The 19,278-nt window shown below is 48.0% G+C and overlaps 1 long non-coding RNA gene across 1 annotated transcript in view; it reads left to right on the forward strand.

The window, feature by feature from the left end:
* Positions 1 to 2,231, forward strand: part of LOC122171800 — a 3,756-nt gene extending 1,525 nt beyond the window's left edge. Inside the window, exon 3 of the long non-coding RNA XR_006172098.1 lies at positions 459 to 2,231. This is a non-coding gene — a long non-coding RNA (uncharacterized LOC122171800). The remainder of the gene's footprint in view (positions 1 to 458) is intronic.
* The last annotated feature ends 17,047 nt before the right edge of the window (positions 2,232 to 19,278 follow it).

Below are 19,278 nucleotides of genomic sequence, written 5' to 3' on the forward strand. Positions count from 1 at the left end.
GGATGGGATGGGATGGGATGGGATGGGATGGGATGGGATGGGATGGGATGGGATGGGGGAACAGCTCACATAGCCAGAGATCTGCCCACTTGTCCCTGTAGAGCACAAGCGAGGAGGGACTCCATGCACTGGGGACTGCACAGCAGCCAGCAGTGCAGAAGAGGCACACTGTCATCCATAGCTGTGTGTAAATGTGCTGTGTCCCCCCATCTGAACTTGTATGCTTCTCTTCATGAGTTGTATAGAGCTTTCATTCAGTGTTTTTACTTGCTCCAAGCTGCAGTCCTGGTGCAGCTGGTAGTGGAAACAGGCCACTCATTAAAAGTAATGGTCATCCTGGAAGGGACAGTAGTAGAAGCTGAAGCTTTCCAGCTCTCTTCATTTGCTAATGCTGTAGGGTTGGCAGCTCCTTGTATTGATGATGGCCCACTAAATTCATCACGCTTTTTTTTTTTTAGACAAACAATCCATCAGAATGGCAAATTACCCCTGAAGTCTCAGCATTGTGCTACTGAGTTCCTCTAGAAGCAACAGTGAAAAGCACAACCTATCTGCTAATTGTTTTACTTCAATGCCTTTTGCTGATATGGAGAGCTTAGAAGAGCTCAGTAGTGGTTTCAATTACTTGGGTATAAATCCAAAAAATGACAGTGGGGTTGGGCCAGATTTACAGAGCTGTAAATGAGATTTTAAGAAATGTCTGCGTAGTTTCCTTTCAGGATCTATATCTAAATGTCTTAATTAGCCTCTCAATTCAAGGGTCTAATTTCCACCACGGTTAATGAATTGCATTTATACACAGTGGATAAATTATCTTGCCAGTTTTTACGGAATATTTTAAAGACTCTTTATGAGAAAAGAGAGCCTCAAAGTTCTCCAGCCTTGTTTTTCCAAGTCTGAGGACTAAATATAGTGTACATTCCCCAGAAAATGTGAGTGATGGGGATTAGTAATTCATGAGTGATGTGGCCCATTTACAGCCTTAACAGCACAGAGCTCATTGTTGCATGGAGAGGATCAAACAAAACAACTGGGTTGACTTTCATGCATTTAAAACAATGAGGAATAAACGCTTAATCGGCTAGAACTGCAAATGCTCTCTCCCCCCCCCTTTCCTCCCCCCCCCCCCGTTTAGTTAACACTGATGAAAATACTGAATCATGGCTAAGAATTAAGCTGTAAAGTGAATTTTAAAAGGCAAAAGGGTAATGAATAAAAGCTCCAAAGTATTAGAAGTTGGGGCTCCAAATGAATTTGGATTATGTAATAAAGCTGTCATCTGATGAAAGAAGAAAAGTCCTCCCCAAACCTATGGTTGTTTCTGATTGCTGTGTTTTTAGTCCCTTTTTGAGAGGCACTATAGGTAGTAGGTGGTCACCATGAGGAAGTGCTTTGAGTCTGAGCCATTTATCAACAGCTGATTGTTTCCATACCCTTCTCTTTTATGTGAGATAGACCTCAGTGCTTGGTCCCCCAAAGGGAGGGATGCCCCTGTGCTATAAGCTGGGCCCCTGGAAGGGGTGCGCAGAGGAGCAGAGCAGTGCCCTGAGTGAGGTGACCGTGCTGCAGCCACCTCTGTGCAGTGCTGTCTATGCAGCCCTCCTGCAGCTCCAGCAAAGGAATGGCGAGCTTCACATGTCCCCACATTATCGAGTAACCTTCAGATGATGGGCGTACTCCCAGCTCTTGAGATGCACGCCACAAGCCTGGTTTTTGTTGCTGTTTTCTTCTGGTTGTTTTGTTTTTGTTTTTTGCGGTGTTGTTCTAACGTAACTCGGTTGCCTGCCTAAGACTCGCTGTGCTTTCCAGCAGAGCTAATGAGCAGTCCCTGTGAATTATCCAACAAAAGGACTCCTACTCATGGTCTTAAAATATTGCCTGTTATATCTTTGATTGGAAAGGAGAAAGTGGCCCTTCCGTTAATTGCAGCCACTTTTTATTCTCATCTCTTAGAGCACAGCCTGATATGTAGGCCTGCCTCTGTGCGTTTGTTCACCCCAGCCTTTTTCTAATGCTCCGGGAAAGGCAAAGCTGCTCTGGCTGCACGCTCCGTAGCTGTGAGTAGGAGGAGGCATTTGCTGCTTTCTGTTCTCTCACAGAAGTAACCCCACTCACTGCTGGCGCAGGTTTGCAACAGAGGATGCAAGCCTCGCTGTGTGCCTCTGCTTTGCTCCAGGTATACATCAGTCATTATGAGGACAGGCTGAGGGAGTTGGGCTTGTTCAGCCTGGAGAAGAGAAGGCTGCGGGGTGACCTCATTGCAGCCTATCAATACCTGAAGGGAACCTACACCCACGAGGGGAGTAAACTCTTCAAAAGGGCTGACAACAGCAGGACTAGGGGAAATGGATCCAAGTTGAAGGAGGGAAGATTTAGGTTGGATGTTAGGGGGAAGTTCTATACAAGGAGAGTGGTTAGGCCCTGGAATGGGCTGCCCAGGGAGGTTGTGGATGCCCCGTCCTTGGATGTGTTTAAGGCCAGGTTGGACGGGGTCCTGGGCAACCTGATCTGAATGTGTGTGTTTGGTGGCCCTGCTAGGCAGGGGGGTTGGAACTACATGATCCTTGAGGTCCCTTCCAACCCGGGTGATTCTGTGATTCTGTGATTCTGTGATTCTTTGATTCTGTGATCAGTCACAGCAGCCATTTGCTGCCTGCCGCACTCCCAGACCCCAGGTCTGAACTGCAGGCACAGGATTTGGCAGCAGTTTGGTAAGTAGCCCTCATTGCTGTGGTGCTCAGAGTGAGCTGGTACTGAGCAGCAGGGCATGCACTGACCTCTTCTTCAGTTCGCTGAGTCACACACAGCCATTTCTGGCTGGAAGTGTTTCTCTCCCTGGCTTTTTCTTCACTGCAAGAAGAGATATGTTCTTAATAGCCATCCAAACCACAAATGTAGTAAAGTGTATTTGCCTTGTTGATTGTAGCATTTTAATTCTGTTGTATCTTGCAATGTTAAGGCAAATTAAAAAGGCAGCTGTTCTAGTGCAGTTTGTGTATCAAGCACAGAAGCATGAACTTTGGAAAAAACAAAACCCATCCTTTCTTCTCCAGCTATTTAGGAAGAATTCTTTTTGTTCATAGAATCATAAAACCATAGATTCATTAAGGTTGGAAAAGACCCAATAAACCATGTCCCTAAGTACCACATCTACTCTTTCCGTAAACACCTCCAGGGATGGTGACTCTTCCACCTCCCTTGGCAGCCTTTTCCGATGCATTATCACTCTCTCTGAGAAGAAATTATTCCTATTATTCAACCTGAACCTCCCTCCCCTGGCACAACTTGAGGCCATTCCTTCTCATCCTATCATTGTTACCTGGGAGGAGAGGCCAAGCTCAGGCAACAAGGTCTCCTCTGAGTGCCTCCTCTTCTCCAGACTGAACAATTCCAGTTCCCTCAGCCACTCCCCATAAGTTTTGTGCTGCAGACCCTTCACCAAATTCATTGCCCTTCCCTGGGTACACTCCAGGGCCTCCATGTCATTCTTGTAGAGTCCAAAACTGAACTCAGTACTTGAGGTGCAGCCTCACTGGGGCTGAGTACAGAGGGAATTAGATTTGAGCCTGGGGCAGTGCCCGTGAAGGATCTGCAGCACAGGAGGCTCCATATGCTTGCCATGTATTGGAGCCATTTAGCTGATGGAGGTGAGTGCTGATGCCCTTCCTCATCCAGCTCTTGTGCTGGAGTCTCTGCTAGCCCCTCAGGCTCCCATATCTCTGCCATGGCTCTGTAACCCAGTACATGGCAGAGAGCTTCTTGTTAGTAATCAAACTCTTATTTTTTAAATCACAATTACTCATTTATTCCAGGCTTTTTGACAACTCCTAACTGTCTTGAGCAGGTATTTTCAGCCACTTCTCTTCCCCAACTTTTAATTAAAGATATCTGTAGAGCCACTTTCTCACCATGTCTAAAGAAGCGTTTATCCTTCATTAATTATTTTTTAATCACTATCACTGGCTTTATCCTGGCCTTATACTGGATCAGTCTGATCCATTTTCCTTCTGCACCTCCGCAGTTCCCTGAGGTAACAAGTTCATCAGCTGAGGCAAGGCCCAGCTCCTCCATTTCATCTCCACTCCATTGCCAGGCCCCTCCATGTACCCTCTATGCTTCTGGGATTCTGTAGACCTCATACCCCTGAATTCTCATTCCCTGGCAGGAGACCCTAATCTTTCTCATGCAAAACCCTTTTCTCCTTATCCCTAACACTGGTTTCCTCCTGACTGTCGCACACTGGCTCATATACTTTGCTGCAGTAAGGAAGCCTTACAAAACCGTGATGTAAAAGCATGGTGTCCCAGGCCTGCCCCTCCTCCAGGCAGCACTTGATTTCACCCCTCAGGAATCAGCCTCTGGTTACCAGCAAGGAGGCTTGTCCCTTTGGAGCAGGGCCAGACGGCGGCTTCTTCCAGGGAAAAATAAATCTTTGAGGTTAATTAATAGCTCCCTTACACAGGCATAAATCTGCTGCAGCCATTAGAGCGGAGCAGCAATCTGAAAGGATGGGCAGTTGTCTTGGTCTGAGGGAGGGGAAAATCTTTGGAGTTTTTTTCTTTGTTTTGAATCGTTCCCATTTGATTTTAAATTAATTAGTTTTGTGGCAAATAAATGGAAACTTCCGGATAAAATTGGCTTTGTGTGAATGAATCGCTGTCATGCTTTTTTTTCCCCTCGTCTTTAAGAAATGTTTTAGGATGAGCAATGTTCTCCCTATTGAATAAAAAGAAAATAAGGAAGAAAAGAAAGTGAGATGCGTGGATTTTACGACCCATTTCTGGCTGAAGCAACTGTAAGGAGCTATGCCAGATGTGTGGCTTGCCCCCAAGAATCCCCCTGCTGCAGGCTGCGGGTGCCCACCTGTATGCAGGCAGCCTGTCTCCATTACAGGTCGAGGGGGTGAGATCTCTTCATGGGGCCAGAGGAGTCAATTTGGGCTGGTCTGTGTGCCATGGGGTGCCTGCAGGCCGTGTCCCACAGGATTACCCTGAGACCAGCAGCAAGGCAGCTCTGGGCAGCACTGCTCAGTGGGCCCTGCGGAGCACCGGGTAGGCAGAGGCAGCTGGGGAAGAGGAGCTGCTTCATTATTGGTTTTAGTTCTTTGCTTTTTCTCCTCTTTTCCTTTTATTTTCTGCCTTGTGAGTGCATGGCTCTCCTTTTCTCTCTTCTCCTTATCTCTCTTGGCCTTGGATGATGAGCAGATGTTATGCTCTGGGAACTCATCCACAGTAATGATTTTTTCATCTTATGAAAGTGAATCTGGAATAAAGCTGTAGGAGAGCAGAGCCAGCAGGACCGCCTGCTCCAAATCCCCTAGGAATGGCCTCACAGCAGCCATTTCTCACTGGTACAACAGCAGTGACAAGACACCTACCTGTGTGTGACAGCTGGCTGGTGCGCTCCTGCACTCAGTGTCCTTGGTCACGATGAGCAGCCACAGGGCCAGGATCTGGGAGAAGTTTGGTCCCTGGTGGCACAGAGGAGATGTAAACATGGAAGGTCTCCAGGGAAAGGTGTTCTTCATGAGGCACACAAGCAGTGTGAGATCTGTGTTAGTGCAATGGCTTGTTTCAGGCAGAAAACAAAGCTGAGGAACTCGGAGGAAGCTGAGCACTCGGAGGAAGCCTGCACAGTCACAGGGAGACTGTCAGTCTTGCGGTTCTAGTGCTGGGCAGGTGGGTGCTGCAGACTGGCAGGCTGAGGTGTTTTGTGTGGGGAGCTCTCATCCTGCGTCCTCTTTGGGTGATAGAGACACAGGTAGGCAAAAAGGGTGACCTCAGGTTTCCTAACTCCTTCCTTGCCTTGCTAGCAGAGGATGTTGCTGCACCACCTTAGTTGTGAAACCTCAGCAGAGATTCAGCCTAGCTGCCTGCAGGCCAGGAGCTGTTCACCAGCAGCTTCGATTCCAACCGAGATCAACTTCAGTTGGCCCTGAGCAACCACAGAACAGATGTGGGTGTACCTCTGGGCAGCTCTGTACCTGGGCAGCTCACCACCCATCTGGGAGGACGATTCAGGGAATCACAGCTCTGGCTGCCTCTCGTGCACTGCCAGTGTGTCCATGATGGCTTGTGGGCAACCTCTCAGCCTCCCTGTCCCATGGCCTTTCAGCCTCCACTTTCTGCTGCCATGTTGTCCTCTGAGCAGGGCTTGTCGGCCTTGGCAACTGAGACCTGCAGCCTCCACTGGGTTTCTCTGGGCTCAGAGGCTGCCTAGGACAGCCACAGCTGAGCAGAAGCAGCAGCCATTCTGTGCGTCATGGGGCTGGGTGTGCAGCACAGGGACCTCTGACAGCGCTCTGGAGCTGATGTGATGTCATCCAGAGGCATTTGGACAAGCAGTTTGCTCAGCACACCTGAGCTCAGAGCTCCCTCCCAACTCCCACCCCTGGGAGCCCCATCCTGTGCTCATTGAGCAGGCAGGAAGCGGCCCAGGGCTGCAGGGAGAGGTCCCTGCTGTGGAGCACTGGACATGGGGAAAGAAACAGGCAGGTAAGTTCTGGGGCACCAAAGCTTCTCTGTTCTTTCCAAGTGCATCATTTGGTCTAATAAAAGAGATGAGCTCTCCTGTAGACCACGCATGCATGTCCTGGACTGGCAGCAGCAAAGCTGTACTTGGCATTGTGTCACAGAAATCGTAGTAGGAAGCAATAATGTGGGCAAACACCCACTGGAGAGGAGTGGCTGGGACAGAAGGGAATGCAACTGTAAGAAATTAAAGAAGAATAAAACCCCATATGCCTGTGCCTTCGCCCTGCTTCTTGGTAGAGATGGCAATCAAAAGAGAAGGGCACTCACTGTGCTCTGCTCCTGCTCTTCTTTTGAAAGCTTTGAACAACAAGTGGTGTTTATTTTTGTCCCTGATAGCGGCTCTGTTCCTGCTCTGAAGTAAGCAGTGTTAAGTTCGAACAACTGGGGCATCTCCATCCAAGCCTGTTTTGTTCTCTTGAATCAGCACAGACCCACCGTCACCCCATGCCTGGCAGACACTGTTGTTGCTTGGAGATGCAGTATTGTGTTTGTGAGCTGCCATGAGGCACTGAGATGCATGTTTCTGTAGGAAAACACTGCTAATATCAAATCCTGGGCCAGGCTGGGACACAGCTCACTCTGAGTCTTTTTGCACCAAAGAATGTTTTTACAATTGCTGGCTGGCCACAGCCTTGCAGATCTCACCGGTGTGTCTGAGCATGTCTGAAAGGGTTTCCAATGAGGATCTGCATGCAAATATTAAAACAACAATCAAAGCTTCTGCCGCACTCCTGTACGCTCACTGGAAAGCAGGTTGAATGCTGGAATTGTTCCAGCGGCGCTCTCAGCATTTTGCTGACATGAAAGAGATGCAAAAAGAATGCCTTTTCAAGGACACTTGAATGAGGTGCATCAGGCTGTGTTATCCTGCCAGTGAAATTCCCCAAATGGAATAAATTAAGATTTATTTCACAGAGCTTGATGGCTACCAGAAGTCTCTCCACATCAGCTTTGCACAGCGTTGGGGCTATTTTCTTAAAATACTTACACAAGGTGGGTTTGACTGTGTTCAGATCACACTAACCTCCAGCAGAAGTGCTTGGTTTGCAGTGTTATGTCCTGACACAACAAGCAAGCGCTAAGCAGAAGTGTTATACAGGGGATCAATGACCTGACAAACCAGCAGGAACATCACTGATGTGACATTCAGAAAACACACTGAGCAAAGACCAAGCAGCATCAGCTGCAGAAGCTGCATTAGCACACCTCCAATTAAAGCACTGCAGAGTTGTCACCTGCTGACAGGTGCCAGAGCTTGGTGCTGCTGCTTCCCTGTGCATGGGGCATGCAGTGTCTGGTAACAGCAGGACAGTTTTGGCTGGCACGAGCCATCCCAGTACCTCAGCACCACGTGCCGGTGTTGAGCAGCAGTGCTAGGGATGCACAAGGGGAGGAAATGGGGTCCAGAAAGGGAGCAAGATCCTGGCAGCATCTCTCTATTTCCTCACTGTTGTCTGTTAGCCACCACCAATCTATTTTATCTCTTGTATAAAAATAAAGTTTCACTAGTAGTGGCTCTTGCCCCACGTGCCAGAGTTGCTCTGTGTGGGTGCTTTAGTAGAAATGCCCAGAAAGGGTGTGAGGTTACTGCATGGTTCTCCTGCTGCAGCCTGATAGCAGCCTGCAGCAATGAGGCCCGAGAAACACCTCTCAGTGTGCATCTTGAAAATGAGCTGCTTATAGCAGATAGTATTGAGCACGGTGCTAGACAGTCTGCAGCCAAGTGAAGCCTCTCCTGCCATGGTTGTGGTTTTGCAATGGGGAGGAATCAGAGAATCATGGAATGGTTTGGGTAGGAAGGGAAAATAAATACCATCCAGTTCCAAGACCTGCTGTTAGCAGGAACACCTCACGCTATAGCAGGTTCCCAAAGTGACAACAAACCTGGTCTTGAACTCCTCCAGAGATGGGGCATCCACAGCTTGTCTGGGCAGCCTGTTCCCATGCCTCACCACCCTCACAGTGAAGATTTTCTTCATAATATCTAATCTAAACACATCCTCTTTTAGCTTAAAGTCATTACTCCTTCTCCTATCACTGCACCCTCTGGCAAAGTCCATCCCAACTTTTCTTTAGCCCTCTTTGGGTGCTGGAGAGCCGCACAGAGTCTCCATGGAGCCCTGCAGGCTGAACAAGCACAGCTCCCTCAACCTGTCTGCATAGGAGAAGTGCTACAGCCCTCTAGATCATGGTTGTGCCCCTCCTCTGGATCCCTTCCAACAGTTCTGTGTCCTACCTGTGCTGGGGGCCACAGGTCTGGACAGTACTCCAGATGGGGCCTCAAAAGCAGAGCAGATCCATCTTCCTGCTGCCCGCCCCTGTCTTGATGCAGCTCAGGACACAGTTGGCTTTCTGAACTGCAGGAGCATGCTGTGGGCTTTTGTCAAGCTCTCAGTCCTTGTTAAATTTTATGTGCTTTTTTTTTTTTTTTTTTTTTCTCTGTGGCTGTAATCCACAGAAAACTGAATCCTGGGATTTTGCAGATTTGCCCTTGTGATCCCGTGCTCTTATGGAAGCTGATGGAAGAGACAAAAGTACTGACCTGACCTCCCATCAGCACTGATACTGCCACAGCAGGAGATGGGTAAGGACTTCCCACAGCTCTCCTTCCAAGCACTGGGGATTCAAAGAAATGCACCCTCCTTCTCCCATCATGTCTTCCACACTTCTGTACATGAGAACTGCACTTGGTGTAGCCTGAAATGTCTCTTTAAAGGTGTGTGATCTGTCAGCAGGGTGTGAGTTTATTTTGGTTAAAGATAAAAGGACCAAACTGGGATTTCTTGACCAGCTGTACAGCACAGACCCAGCCCCTCGCTGGTGCTGGCACCACTCTTCCATCGGCAGTGCCTGCAGTGAGCTGTGTGCCCATGTGGGCTGTGTCTGGGACTCCAAGGCAATGTATTATCAGGGGCATCAGAGACTCTTCTAAAATTGGTTCAGACTATTAAAGGAAAGGCAAAGACAGGGAGAGAAATGGGAAAGTGATAAGTTGGTGACACGTTCATTCAGCTATTCTCTCTCTACAAATTGTCTCAAAAAAAAAAAAAAAAAAAAAAAAAAGTATAACTGAACTTAATAAGGACTGCTGTAAAAAAAGCCAAGCTGAGACCATGAGCAATGATTCACCCAGGAGGTGAGCATCCAGCAACAAGCTTTGAGGACAACGAACATCTCTGGTTGTTACTGGGCTATCTCCAGGCCGATAACAGAGCTGTGCTCAGGCAATGACCCCAAGCAGTCTGCAAGCTGAGCAGGAAAATCAGATGGGGACAGAGATGTCTACATGTGTTGTCAGCAACTGCAGGAGGCAATGCAACATCATGGCTGTTTTTTCAAAGTGTCTGCACACTGACACTGACATAGGCAGAATGCTCTGCTCCCCCTATGCTCTTCCTCGGCAGTTATTTCTCAGCAGGCAAGATCAGCTGCCAAATGAGAATGAATAAATGTTACCCTGAGTGGAATACTTTCTAGCCTTTAAAAGACTGCTCCCGCCACTTTCACTTACACAAAGGCAGCAGGATTAGTTGCGTGTCGGAGGGCTGTCAGAGCAGTGCTGGGCCCCTCCTGTTGTGGTGGAAAAGCAGGCACTGAGCAATTTGTGCTAAGACCAGCACTCAAAGAATTGTCTGGAAGATGAGTTAGCCTGCACGACGTGCTTTGGTAAAGGGCTGTAGGAGAACGGAAGGGGTAGCTGTGAGAATTGCATGAATGTAAAGTAGAATGGGTAGAGAAGAACGAGGCTGTGAGGAGCTGGCATGGAAAAACTGTGCTGTGCAGGCAAGCGTGCCGTGCATGTGAGATGGGGAAGCGCCAGCACACGCGCTCTGCTCCTTTTTGTCACATCATTTATTCATCAGTAAGAGCTGTTCAGCATCTCCCTCCTAGCTTTGTGGGAATTACCTTATAGCACCTCCTGCTTAAGTAACACTTGTTTCCACCGGAAAGGTGGCAAGGAACCGGGCTGTGGGAAGGCTCACGCTGTCCCCCGCCATGCTGCTCCTGCTCGGCACCATCCATCTCCCCAGGCACATCCCTCCCAGTGCTGCTGCCACTGCAGGATGACGTCCCCCAGGAACAACCCACCTTATGGCCCTCATGGGAGAGCCCTGGGCTTGCTGACATCCCTGGCAATGCTGCCAGCTCCTTAGTCATCAGCATCCTCCTTCACTTCCCTTGCTTCTGAGGCTGCGCTGTACCTGGTTGCCTTCAGCCAGCCTGCCCCAGCAGAAACCTCCAGGAGACTCCTCTTGTCAGGCACTTATTCCTCATTTTCCGTTTCTCTCTATTCATAAAGTGAAAATACCAGCAAAATCAGCTTCCTCAGAAAAGGAGGAGAAAAAAGGAAGAAAGGCCAATGGGGGGATGGACTGAAGAGCAGAAGGCGCTGGGGTGACCTCACTGTGGCCTTCCAGTGGTTGAAGGAAGCTTATACAGAGCAGGGAGTCTGACTTTTTACATGTGCAGATGGGGACAGGACAAGGGACTAAAAGCAGGGAGATTTAGAAAATACATTCCTTGGTCGAAATGCTCATGAATAAAGCTTATAGTGCAGTATTAATCACAGGAAATTGTCTAATATCCACGTGACTTTTATTTAATTACCAAGCATGACGTTTCAAAATCTACATTCTCGTGTGGTTTTTCTGACCTCAGTTGATCTGAATCACTGTCAGCAGCAGGGAAAGGGAACAATAAAACGGAGAAGTATCTGGTGGAGCTCTCCTGCTTCAAAAAAATGCAAAAGGGAATAAAACACTGGAAAATTTGCAAAGAAACCTTCATAGAGTGAACTGGTCTCCACCAGGAAAGAACTTCCAGCTTAGAAAGGACTCAGGACTCACAAGCTAAGGGGGATGTATGGACCAAACTGTGATCAAAAGGCTTCTAGTTCTGTGAACTGTCTCCCCCAACAGAGAAAGGTTTTGTATTCAATCTCACGTTCTATCAGTGTAGCTGCTGTCTTAACACTCAGGTTCTCCTAGCCTGAAAGGCAAAATGAGGTGGAGCTGACAGGAGTGGGTGAATCCCTGCCCTCTCCTGCAAGTCCCTGGGTTTTCTGGGGCTGGCGTGTGACCGGGCCATCCCAGAGGCCTGCCTCAATGGCCAGCTGCCCCTCCTGAAGATGTCCCCTCCTGGAGATCACACCTGTCAACTCTGCACTTGCAGTCAGAAGATAAACTGAAAATGCAGTGGCAGCAGATAACTTCTGCAAACTACAGAGCTGTCAAATATGTCAAAAGCATTTTGTTACTGAATTTTCACTTGAAATCATTGATCCAAATGAGACTTAACTCACTTCTTTTTGAGGGTTAAGAGCAAACTTAGTATTTAGATCTTCATTTGCCAGTGAGTTTGACAGAGTTTATGAGTAATAACTGTGTGCAGCACTCTCCTGCGTCATGCATTATTAAAACCCCAAACCTGAAGGAACAAAAATGGATGGGACTTGTTCACATCTCCTCTTCCAGCTCCAGGGCAGGACCTCTGCATCTTCACATCTCTACATCTCTGTATAACTGCATATCAACATCACCACACATCTCAGCATCTCCACATTTTTGCATCTCAGCAGCTCTACCTCAACCTAAGTTCCTAGCACCCTGCCCTGGTCCCTCCCACCCACCTGGCTCCAGAGGTGACAGCTGAGCCTAAGCCTCAACCCATGATGGCACAAACCCGTGCTGCCTGTCCTGCTCATTCCTGCACAGAGAGGACCCGCACAGCCACATGACATAACATGAAGTGAGAAGGGCACACCAAGCATGATCTAGCCCCCTGATCAAAGCCCAGGCAGGTCCCTTGCTGTGGACAAAACCAGTCCCAGCAAGGCTGCGTTCATTCTCTTATCATGGGATCATGCATCAGCTGAGGTTGGAAGGGCCCTTTGGAGATCTAGTCCCTGCTCAAGCAGGGACACCCAGAGAAGCTTGTCCTGGACTCCATCCTCTGCCTCCTGATCCTCTCTGCCTTATTACTGACAACTATCAAAGAGGGGAGGCAGTCTTGCTTTCTCTGCCTTTGATGTCAGGAGGGAGGCTGAGGGAGTCTAACAGGGAGCCAGCACTACTGCAGCCACAGGTGTTGTTTTTCCTTTGTCAGAGTCCTTCAAAACAGAAGATAAGGCTGTGGGGCAGCTGAGTGAAGTGGCAGCTCACCAGAAAGTCCTTTTCCTTGTGGCCAGTGCTCAGGCCTACAGAGCACAAGTTGAGACCTACTGCCTGAGCAACCCAGAGCATCCATCTCTGTGCCGCGTCCACCACAGAGAGCCACCATCTCACAGCTACAGAGGGGTGTGCAGCAACCGCTCCTGCCTCCAGGCTTCCCCTGCTGTCAGCAAGGTGCCAGGGCTGGAAATCCAGCCACACTGAAGGAGCCACCCAGCTGGCATTGGCCAGCTCACGCTGAAGCGGGTGGCCAGTAGCCCTCCCCAGCAGAAGGGGCAGGTGTAGAACATGGCTGCGACATCCCCACTGTGGCCTCAGCCAGAACACCTTGCCTTTATCAGCTGGCAGAAAACAAGCAGCTGGTGCAGCCTTTCCCACAACACGTGTTTAATGGAAAGGCACGGATTCAACCTCTGTAACATATTTTCTTGTAGCCCCTTTGAACAAACAACTAAATACCTCCAAAAAACCTCCTGTTTAGCACTGACAGCTTTCCATACACATAGCAGGAGAAGGAATGTGCCATCTCAGCCACTCACTGGTAACTGCTGCAACAATTTTTTGCAGATCCATGTCTCATCACACAACATTACATTCCTGGCGTTACTGCAGCCCACCAGACCTCTCTGTCAGCATGCAGCCCCTAATTGTGCTCCCCTTTTCAAAATGCTGCCAACGCTATCATAACTGCCCTCAAATGCATTATGGATCGTATAAAAATTAAAGCATAAAAACAGTTTACTGGCTGCTGAATACAACATAAAAGTCAATTTGGAGGAACGTTGTCTCTCATGGCAAAGCTGTCTGTACACAGAGATGCTGTTCTTCTGGGAGTGAAAGGATACTCTTCAGCAACACACACATGGGATTTTATCTCCTATTCCTACCATCCCCAGTGGCACCAAAGCACGTACCCTCGCAGCCTGTGCCCCTGGAGGAGGGAGGTGCTGAAGTCTGTGAGCTCTCAGGGACATTGGAAGGTTGGTGGCCCTGCCTGTGGTAGGGGGGTTGGAACTTGATGGTTCTCAGGGTCCCTTCCAACCCAAGCCATTCTATGATTCTGTGATCTTGTCCTCGTGGTTGGATGTTTTCTCTGCCCGCTTTAAGCCTTTAGGTCATACGCGGCACATGCACCCTCACTAGGCATTTGGGGTGGGACACATCTGGCCCTGGGGTTATGTGACACAGCGGAAAAGACCTGGCAGCTTGCAGCTCCCAGAAGGGCTGGTCCTTCAGAGGTAGGCCCTCCTGAAGTGCAATTCCCTTGATGGAATGTTGACACCCCCTCTGGGGAGAGATGAATCACGCCCTAAGAACATCTACACTTCTTCAGATGATTTCCACCCCTGGTTTGCCTGTCTGGCAAATTCTATAAAGAAAACAACAGTGTCACAGCCTCCATCATCACTCGCTGTCTCACCAGAGCTTGCTGGCCTTCTTTTTGCAGTGTTTGTTTAAATACTTTTTTCTTTCACCTTAACATAAAATGCAGCATTCCCCACAGCTTCGCGCAAGGGAACCTCATGAGAAATCAAACAGAGTGTAACATGGAAGCTGCTTCAGAAAAGCTGCTCATGGCCGTCCTGTGACCCTTCTCTGTGGAGTACAGTTAAACCCTCTGTGCAGTTTTACATTTCTGGGGCTTTGGCTCTGATGTGGCCTTCTCAAAGTGCCCTGTCTCCCCAGCTGAAGTACTGGGGGGCTTTTTCTCTTGATATCACAGTGTATTTAAAAGCCACTCAATTTGCAAAAGGTATGTTTTGATCCATGGTTCAGTTCAGTTGTACAGCACAACAGGGTCTCTCCCTGCACCAACCAAGGCACAGCTCCCCACGCGTGGCATCTCTGCCATCCTTGCTCTCCCAGACCTCTCTCTCTCTACTCCATGTATTTTCTTTGATAGCTTAACTAGAGCTGCTCTCTCCACATGAGAGAGCCCACCGTGGGCAGAAGAGCAATAGATTAAATATGAATCAGTTTCTACAGTGGAATGTTTTTTTTGGGGGGGAATAGTTTTCTTTTGAGAAACCCCAGTTTCCTTTGTTTCTGCATACCTGCAGCAGGGGCAAACTCAGAGCACCTACTGGAGGCATCTCTGCCCTCGCAGGCAGTCTGTACCTGGAGGTTCCTGCCAGAGACATGCAAGAGCCCATGTGTTTTGCCTCCTGCAGCAGATCACCGGGTATTTGCCATCACTTCAATGAAAAAAAAATCATGAAATAATATCTGGAAGGGCACTGGGGGCAGAAATTGCTCTTGTTGGCTAGAGAAACTTGTTTTGCCAACAACCAGGTTCTTCTGTGTTAAAGAGATGCGGAGCTAAAAATAAGCACACAGCCCATTAACCTTCAAGTGCCTTGCAGCAATTGCTTGGGGAAAAAAACAGAAGAGGTGAGTAGAGCCTGAAACAATAATTAACTGTGAATAGAGGCTGGAAGAAAAACAAGGATGATGTGGGAATTACAGAAAATGTCTTTTCCCAGAGGGGCTCTGCTCATCACAATTGGGAGCTCAGGTGTATCTCCCCAACAGAAACTTGCAGCAGGAATAGTTTCTTCATAGCAAAAGATTTTTAGGAGGGAGAGTCTTGCTTTGCCATTCTGATTTGAGAGGGTAATGGCCTGTGTTTTGGCTGGCAGCTGGGTATCTGTGCCCTTAGCCTGACAATACACTTGGGATGTATTGCAGAGGGAATACCTCCATTGCAGGGGGAATGGTGACCTGAAGCCCTCTCAAGGGCACGGAGAAGACATTTGAGCTTAATGTGGCCTGAGCCACTAGTCTGTGCTGCACTCAATCACAAAAACTGACATGCCTTGAAAAAAGAAAAAGGCCTTTAATTCTGTGTGAAAAGGTTTTCTCACCCAGCTGTATCCCTCAAGGAGACTGTGCACTTTGCGGCTGGGGTGACCGTGGCTGTGCACTCAGCTTTTTTCATGGCTTTGATCACTGCCCAACCCTTGCCATGGTGCTGGTTCCCATACCCAGGCTCTGGACAAGAAAGAGGGGCTAACTACTGTCTTTGACTGAGCAAGATGTGCTGCTGGTGCTCATCTCACCCTGATGCACAGCATAGAGGGTATGTGGGACTCAACCCTGAACCCCTACGTCCTCTGTGCTACCTGCAAGCCAACACCACTAACAGCACCTGAGTATCTTGCTGCCAGATAGCAAGTCGCATCTGCAAAGAGCTTGCAAGCTCCCAGAAGGAGGGTGCATGGAGGTGTGGCATTATCTTCTGCATCCAGAGCCCACACAGCCAGGAAACACCAGAGGGAGAGATTTCACGTTCAGAATCTGTCACGCTTCGTTCCACTCAGCCCAGGTCTTAAATGTGTTAAGCAGAAACTGGATTTTCTAATTAAAAAATAGCAAAATAGCTCTTTGTAAACAAAGAATGATTATTATTGTTTTTTTTTTTTTTTAAAGCTAAAATGAAATTTTAATTGCATCTGTGTAACTCAAGGCAATCTTCAAGTAATCAGGGAGTTTTTGTTCACCATTTTGTGGAGCGCTCACGACTCGGCATCTCTCTTTTAAATGCATCTGGCATCCAGTGAAAAACAATTCATGGCTATGATCATTTCATTAAAGGTGCTTGGGAGGATTTACCGTCAGCATTACTGAAAGAGGTGCCTTGTAAGATCAAATTTCCTGCAAATCTCACAGCGACTTCCCCGTTCTTCTATCAAATGGAGTGCCTGTGCTTCAATAAAGCAAACAGAAAAGCCTGGGCTCCCCAGCATGTAAGAAGAGCAAGCAATTTTTCTAACGTCTCTTGGAAGAGAGAATCACCCCAGGACCACTGCACCTCTCCAGGAGTTCAACAGCTCTGTTCTTTCACCACCCACGTCATCAGAGCGATGTTTTTCAATCCTGTTAGAAAGACAGTGACCTTTTATTTGCTGTGGCTCAATGACTGTTCCCAGCATAACCAGCTCAGCTCCATTTTCTGACACTTTCCCACCGCACTGAGGTGGCTCAGGGCTGCAGGAGGGGAGCAGGCCCCAGACTTGCCCAATGCTCTCCAGCCTTGCCACGGCCACCCAGCACAGCTTCCCCTCGCAGCACAGAGCGGTGCTCCCACTGCGAGATCCTGGTTTTCTCGCTTTTCTTTGCCTTCATTTCACAACAAGCATGCGTTTTCACCAACCTGAAAGTCTAGGAGAATCAAACAGGTGACATACCCAGACTGAAATGCCGGCATCCTGGTGTCTGTTTGTGAAAAGGTTCCTATTTCTGATCATCTTGTTGGAAGCCATTAGTTGCTAAACATTAAAAGACATGAGTTTTGAGTTGAGCGTAGACCCTCATTTCCTAGGATGCAGTGGGAGAAGCTTTACTTGGAGGAAGCTCCCTCCCAGTAACAGCAGCAAGGTTCCTTGTGCTTTATTAGAAGCAGCTGGCCTAGGGAGAGGATCCTGCTTCTGAGGGAATACCAGTTGCAACAACTATCACTAATCCTCTGCTTCCAGCTACTATCTGGTGTGTCATACTCCGCATCCTGATTTCCTCCTGTTTATGACAAAGCAAGTGTGTACGGTAGACGCTTTTCCTCAGCAGGTCTTTCAGTCTCTTTTTCTATCCGTCCTTCACCCCAAGTCTCAAACCATAGAAAAAATCCACCCCACCCCATCCCATCCCATCCTATCCCATTTGTGCTGTGTAGCAGCTTCCCAGTGATAACACTGAGGCAGATCCCACGATAACCCAGCTTCAGTTTGGCTGTCAATAAACATCAGCTGAGCTTCAGGACAGGAAGGTAGATATCTGGCTGCCTGTGGAAATACTGCTGCAGGCCAGCTGGTGAGCCTGGTCACCATAATCACACTGAGATCACTGCGATTGCACTGAGATCATCACTGCAGCAGTGTCCACTGTAGTGACATGAGAGCAGGGCTGTTGGGCAGGCAGCACAAAAATGCTGTGAGGTGCTCCATTGGTTTCCACACTTCATGACATTCATTATTCATGTTTTTCTGGGACTACTTCAGGTAATCTTAGAAATATTTCTGCAGTGAATATTTGCTAAATTATGCATGGTGTTTACTTTCATTCTTCTGCAGCTCTGCTGTCTTTCATGAATATGAAAAACAAGAATCCAGAGAGCTGCCTTTCTTTTGATAACAAAATTTTCCAGAGCAATCGGCCCAATTGCACAAACTCACACCCATGCATGTCAGCAGGACTTCTTCAGTACCTGGCAATTACCAGTGCCCAAAGGGGACTGCCTGCTCTGATGGGGAGGGAAAGGAGGGCATCACCACCAGCCCCTGTGATGTCTGAAGCACAGGAGGCACGAGATCTGTTTTGCCCACAGGGGCTGTGCATGCCCGAACACCCGTCCGCATCAAGCGACAGTGTAACTCAAACAGTGGTGAAACCTCAAAGCAATGGCAAGTCTCCAGGAGGAACAACCTCCTGGGAGTCAAAGCTGATGTACAAACCATGATGCTTCAGCACTGCCTTGCTATTTTAGAGACAAGGCTGGCATTTCGGCCCAGATAGATGAAGGGGCATGCTCACAGCCAGAAAAGAGGAGTCTGCCACAAACACACCCTTCTCCTGTTTTCTGATAAAAACCAGTGCGGGCACATCTTCAATCTGTATCTGGTATCCAGTAGACTGGATGGACATTCCCAAATTTGCTTACTGTAGGGAATTTACCTGTAGGTGAGAACCTGGCTTCCAGTGCACTGATGGGGAAAATCACTTCAGGACTGTGTATCATCCTCTGTCAAAATCAGGATTTTCATCCCTAATGAGAAAGGTGAAACAGCAACTGGATTTTACGTAGGTCGTGTAGATCCAAGACTGATGTAAATCCAATCCTGATGTAAAAATCTGGCTTTTCCCCAGTCATCCCATACCGACACAGAAGATATGTCAGCCAAGAAAGACTAGATACTGGCAGGATATGTGCAACACAGAGGGTGGTGACGCACTGGAACAGGTTGCCCAAGGAGGCTGTGGATGCCCCATCCCTGGAGGCATTCAAGGCCAGGCTGGATGTGGCTCTGGGCAGCCTGGTCTGCTGGTTGGTGACCCTGCACATAGCAGGAGGTTGGAACTAGATGATCGCTGTGGTCCTTTTCAGTCCAGGCCATTCTATGATAAAGTGAGATCCAAAATCTGAGTCTGAGACTCTCATAAACTTCAATCCAGCTTGCTAATTTGGGTCAAAGCTAGAAATCTCTTTATTATTATTATTATTATAATATATTTTTAACTCTCAGTTTTCTATGAACAAGTGTAAAAACTCACCAAACAATGAAAAATGTTGCTCTAGTTTTGTTTGTTTGTTTGTTTGTTTTGAAAGAAATGCAGATCCCCAATATCTTCCTGCAAAAATATTTAAATAAAGAAGCATTTCAATTGATACTTGCAGTTCAAAGATTCAAACTTTGTAAATTCACCCTTCAAATCTACTAAGGAACACTGAACAAAAATGTAATTAAGGAAATAATACCTCCCCCCAAAAAAAAGTAAATAGAATTTTTGAAATACTTCTTTATATTGAATGCCAACTGTTATCCATGCAGAGGAATGTGCTTGTTGAGCAAAATCTCCCTGCA

This window comes from Centrocercus urophasianus, unplaced genomic scaffold (assembly GCF_019232065.1).
Source record: "Centrocercus urophasianus isolate 14NV4802_14NV808 unplaced genomic scaffold, USGS_Curo_1.0 seq_978, whole genome shotgun sequence".
NCBI classification, from domain to species: domain Eukaryota; kingdom Metazoa; phylum Chordata; class Aves; order Galliformes; family Phasianidae; genus Centrocercus; species Centrocercus urophasianus.